Source organism: Polistes dominula, unplaced genomic scaffold, assembly GCF_049000335.1.
Source record: "Polistes dominula isolate Pdom_NZ unplaced genomic scaffold, Pdom_raw_medaka contig_23, whole genome shotgun sequence".
Taxonomy (NCBI): Eukaryota; Metazoa; Arthropoda; class Insecta; order Hymenoptera; family Vespidae; genus Polistes; species Polistes dominula.
In genome coordinates this window covers 803,986-810,060 of record NW_028300963.1, presented here as the reverse complement: position 1 = coordinate 810,060, position 6,075 = coordinate 803,986, and the positions used below count along the sequence as shown (strand labels likewise).

General features: G+C 35.7%; 1 protein-coding gene across 1 annotated transcript in view; it reads left to right on the top strand.

Moving 5' to 3' along the window:
• Positions 1-5,476: 5,476 nt before the first annotated feature.
• The window catches only part of Eip74EF (Ecdysone-induced protein E74), a 198,970-nt gene continuing 198,371 nt past the window's right edge, over positions 5,477-6,075 (top strand). Inside the window, exon 1 of the mRNA XM_015327235.2 lies at positions 5,477-5,801. The gene's annotated coding sequence lies outside the window, so the exon portion shown is untranslated. The remainder of the gene's footprint in view (positions 5,802-6,075) is intronic.

Here is a 6,075-nt window from a genome sequence, read left to right as displayed (position 1 = left end):
TTTTGTTTATATTTTATTTTTATTAAATTTATATATAAAGAATAAATATATATATATATATATATATACCTATATGAGTTATATATTAATTAATATATAACTATATTTTTATTAAACTATACAATATTGTCCTAAAAATATAAAAATAATATATATATATATATATGTATTATTTCTTCATATGAAAGTAAATTTGTACATTAGCAAGGATTATAAAAAAAGAAAGAAATCCGCGGAGAACTGCGCAAATTCATTCGCGTGGTAACAACGACCTCAGAAATATCGAGTAAGCTAGTCTATGTTTCCGAGTGATCAGCATTTCGGATATGTGAATCGTGTTAGGTCAAGAACCCGTCCCGATAGAAACGTCTCATCGTTACAATGTTACCAGTATATATATTTTCTGTACACATGCACACACATCATACATACACATTATGCATATTATATATTAACAAAATTTCATTTACATGTATATTACAAGAATGATGATCATAATGATTCTACTACTATCATAACACAAGAACACACGTTCATTTCCTAACATCAAATAACAACCTTATCATATATATATATATATACTTTCTCTCTCTCTCTCTATCTTTCTCTCTTTCATTCGTACGATTGAACACATAGGATAATCAGTACTGGAACTTGACTACTCTAGTGGTTTAGTTTGACATACTCGACGAAAGAATACATCTTCGTACCGGTATCGATCTTCTCGCGAAGTGCAGCTCGCGTTCCGTTCTACCCGATCGAAACCAAGGGACCTACTCTCTCTCTTTCTTTCTCTTTCTCTTTCTCTTTCTCTTTCTATTTATTTCTCTTGTTCTTTCTTACTATCTATCTCTTTCTGTCTTTCTTCTACACTCTCTTGAACGTCGTCTTCATCTTTCTCTTTGGAGAACGGGGCAAGTCGGTAACCCGCCTCGCTGGCAAAGGGCCGTGGAACCGCATCATGCTCGAGCGGGACACTCTCTGTACACTCAGTATACCCACCTATACTAGGTGTAAGTACACGCGAGAATGTATGATATAGCTATATACAGCGCCGGCTCTCTCGGCGTGTAACTGAAGTAAAGCCAGGTTGGTGCCCCCGCTAGGGTGGACGAACGGGTACACTCAGGCAAAAGCGAACCCGTGTGCCTCCTCCTTCTTCTTCTCCTCCTCCTCCTCCTCCTACCCTTCTTCCCTCCTTCTCTGGGGAGCTTCTCTCCTCTACCAACGGCCTTCTCCTCCTCCTCCTCCTCCTCCTCATCCTCCTTTTTCTTCTTCTTCTTCTTCTTCTACTTCTTCTTCTTCTTCATGACTCCTTCTCAACTCGCTGATGTTCCTACCTGACGTCACTGCACTATCATCCAGCCCAAAATTATTTCTATTTTTTATTTTTTTATTTTAGCGAGTACGTTTTGTATGTTGGGTTGCATAGAAAGTTCGTTCTCTCTTGATTTAGATTTTTTATTCAATTCGGTACGAACTTTCTGTGCAAGCCGATACTCTCCTGCTATTGGAGGAGGAGGAGGTGGATTGCTTGGAAAGTTTTTGCCGATTTGTACTTTTTAATTTGTACATTGAACTTATAGATTATTTTTTTAAATCTTGAAATATGAATTTTATGAGTAAGTCGAGTTCCTATTGATTTATTTTTTTTCTTTTAATCTTAATGTTCTTTTGAGATTTTTCTTTTTATTAATGAAAATTGGCACGAACTTTTTAAAAACGTTGCAGAAAATTTATTATACAAATTTTGTATCTCGTAGTGAATATTAGTAACAACGATCGACCCTGAAAAGGGGGACAAAACGTGGTCTCAAACGCAACGAGACGGCCGGATGGTTCGATCGTTCGACCGTTCGAACATTCGACGTTGCGTTACCTGTAATCCACGTTAAAAGGCTTAATTTGAATTATTAATACCACGATGAACGCCCAATCCTAACGATCCTATCGTTACTAACACAATCCATGACTTATACTTTGGGATATTTATTGATTCTTATTGTCTGTTATTTAATGTATTCATTTTTTCATAAACAATAGAAAGAAAGAAAGAGAAAATGTAATTATTATTATCAAAGTAATTGATATATTTTTTTGTTCAGAATTTCTATACATTTATTATCATTTTTATTTATGTGAACTATTACAGGTGCATGTACATATGTATGTTTGTGTGTGTGTGTGTGTGTATACGGCATGCACTTTTCACTAGCATTAATAAATCTTAGGATTTGCGAATCCAAACGTTTCATGGCAATATGAATACCATTTAGATTTATGAATTAATACTGGTCGTATACTGGAACCCCATAAATCTTTGCATTTGAGTAGATAGAATCGTTTGGAAATGATAATCTCAAAGTATCATAGAAATTCAATGGTTACTTCTTAACGATCTTTGGATTATTGTCAAGAAAAAACTTATTGAATAAAAGAGAGAAAAGTCATTCGATCATATGCTTTAAAAAAAAAAAAAAAAAAACATTTCGATCTTCCTTCAGTTAAACGGTTCAACTTTGATTTCCTGTACATTTATGCTTTTTATATTCTCAAAAAAAAATACGTACACATACACACATATATACATACATGTGTACATATACCTCTCGTTTTTTCTTTCACTGTATATAAGAACAAATTCTAATCATTCCTTGAATCGAAAGTTATCATTGGTCAAACAGTCCTTATGTTAGATGTTAAATGTATCCTCTAACGAGACATAAACTAGACAATTTCGATATATCTTGTCATGATTCATACTCGTGCTAAACATCTACTTGACCTACTAGCCTAGATGTAGGTTGGCCCGATCTCTTATCCAAGGTCTACCACCAGCAATACCCTTCTTTTTTTGCTCATTCATCGGCCACTCTTCTCACGGCAGCACCAGCACCAGCACCAGCAACCATTTCTCTACAGCTACAGTACGACTACAGTACCAGTTCTACAGATAACCAACCAAACCGTATATATATGTATACATGTATGTATGTTGTGTATGTATTGCCAGTAAGCATCAGAGAGCACCAAGCTAACGTGATACTCGGCACTTTTTACGATGCCGCTCGAGTTTCCGAAGAAAGATAATCGACGATCAATGTCTAACTGTGTTTTCCATGATTGAATGACGACTATCGGCACAACTACAAACATGTATATATATATATATATATATATTTCTTATGAAACGTTTTCTAGTTCATTCATCTCTAATTTTACTATCATTTCTACGCATAAGTAAGAAGATAGAGTAAAGAAAAAAAGAGAGAGAAAGAGTTAGAGATAATGACTGATAGTTAGATCAAATGTAACTTATTTTTAACGCATAGATCATCACTCGTTATTTTAATAGGGCCACGTGGGCCATCAGTGACCAAAAATGTAATTATTATACTTTTTGTCTATATCTAATCTCATAATTGTAGTCCATTTGTGTAAAAACTTGGATATTCTTTAGACGTGTTTAAAAAAAAAAAAAGTATGACATAAATTATATTTTGTATATCATAGTTAAAAAAAGAAAAAAGAAGGAAAAAAAAAGCTAGAGATAAAACGAACACAGTGAAGAAAGATTCGAACGTGTATAAAATATCTCATGGTGGAAGAAGAAGAAGAAGAAGAAGAAGAAGAAAAGAAAAAGGGTTGGAAGAGGGGAGAAAAAATTCGAACGGTACGGAGTCCCGCGCGCGTCGTAAGGCGACACTTGGTGCGCATGCGCTCGCACGCAGAAACGAACGAACGAATGAGCGCAAGCACGCACGCGCGCACGTACGCACGCACGCACGCACGCACGCGCTGCGTCGACCGATTATGAAAGTATTTCGCGTCGAGGAAGAGCACAACATCTGGCTCTCGCAAACCAAAAACGTCTTCCCGAACGTAATTTTGTGCTGTACGAACCCCATACACATATACACATATACATATACATATATTATATATACACATAGGTCAAAAATACACGAATACACGTATGTGCATATTCGTCGCGAGAGGAAAAAAATGAAAAAAGAAAAATAATAATAATAATAATAATAATAATAATATGAAGAAGAAGAAGAGGAAGAAGTGAGAGAGAAAGATATATATATATATATATAATATATATATGTATATATATAAGGGAGAGAGGGGATGTAGATATGAAAAGGAAAAGAGAGCTCTGAGATATCGTTGAGAGAAGGGGAGAGAGAAAGAGAGAGAAAGGAGAGATAGTAGTCGGTGTGTACTGGATGAAGAGAGTAGAAAGAGTAGGATGGTGAGAGGGAGGATGGGGTGAGGAGGGGGAGGGGGAGAGAGAGAGTAAGATCGTGGCGAAGAGTTTCGCGAGGTTCTCTCGAACGACAGAGAGAAAGAGAGAGAGAGAGAGAGAGAGAAAGAATGAGTGAGAGAGAGTAAGAGGGAGGTAAAGGGAGAGCTTTGGCGGGTTGGTTGGGTGGGTGCGGGAGGGAACGAGTAAGCAAGTTGGTATGGTTCGCGATCGGGGTGGGGGAAGGGTGACGAAGGCAGCCGAGTAGGAAGAGCGACACTAGGCGAGAAGGCCAGCAGGGGACTTGGTGAGTTCTCGGTTCTGAGCTCAGTCGGACGCGCGATTACAAGCAGCACAGAGCATCTAGAGAGAGAGAAAGACGCGAAATATACAACGTGGGTTATTTCCCTCTCCCTTAACCCCCTCTTTCTCTCTCTATCTATCTATCGCACTCTTAGTCGTTCGTTCGTTCGCTCGCTCGCTCGCTTGCTTACTTACTTACCTACACTCACATATATGTATATATATATATATATGTATATGTACGTCGTATAACCCGAAAGTGTTTTCGATCGCGAACGACCACGTGCCGCCGGCTTCGAGTTTCTCTCTCTCTCTTTCTTTCTTTCTTTCTCTATTTCTCTCTATTTCTCTTTACCTTTTTCCCTTTCTTACTCTTTCTCATATATACTAATAGAAGATATATATATATATATATATATATATATATATATATATATATATATATGTATATGTATACGTAACGTACCAGTCCTCTTCTTTCTTTTTCTTTATTTCTCTTTCTCCTACTCTCTCATATATATATACACACATACATATATATATATATATATATGTACAACAACACAACATATACTCTCACCGGTATATTCGTTCACCTAACTCGCGATAGGAGTGAGGAGGAGTACTCCGTACGGGGATTTCGAATTCGCATTCGCGCGCTTGAACACTGTCAGGGACGGACTGTGGTGTGTTCTTCCTATTCCGATTTTAAACTCGCGATTCGAGTTTTCCACTTTATCCATTCATTTTTTTCCTTCCATTCATTCGTACTTTCCTTTTCTTTTTTCTATACTACACGGTAGTATATTTGATTACAAATTTGTATTAATCATTTGACTTGTATCTTTCTTTCTTCCTCGTGTTTTTTTTCGTCTTCACCGTATATATATATATATATATATGTATAAATAATATATACATTGTGTGGTAAACGGTATCGCGATTAGATGAGAGGGATAAAAGAAAATATGAGAACATGAATCCCTGCGACAGTAGGGCGGTGTATCTAATAGTGTGTGAGTGTTTTGTCAGTTGGTGACTACTATTCGTGAGTACTATCGATAATTCAACAACAACCAACAACCAATAACCAAGAGGGACACTACAAAGAAGAACAGGAACATTTATTTCATCTCTGGCATATCTTTTTTTGTGGATAAACGGAATCAAAAGTAGAGAAAGAGAAGATTTCAATTATCGAGGATCATCCCCCTTCTATTCGAATGGCAGAAAGAATTCTTCATTGGTGAGTGAAATAACAAATTTATTATTTATTAATTTTTTTTTCTATCTATTTATTTTCTTTTTATCAAACATCGTAATATTACCGATTAGATCGATTTTTATAATAATAATAATGATTATTATTATTATTATTATTATTATAGGATATTATATCGTAGGTTTGATAAAACGTGTATTATTTTTTTTTGTTTGTTTTTGTTTTTCAAACGAAACACTTATCTTTATATATACAATATATAAAATTTCTTTTTACGTGTATTATTATATCAACGTTA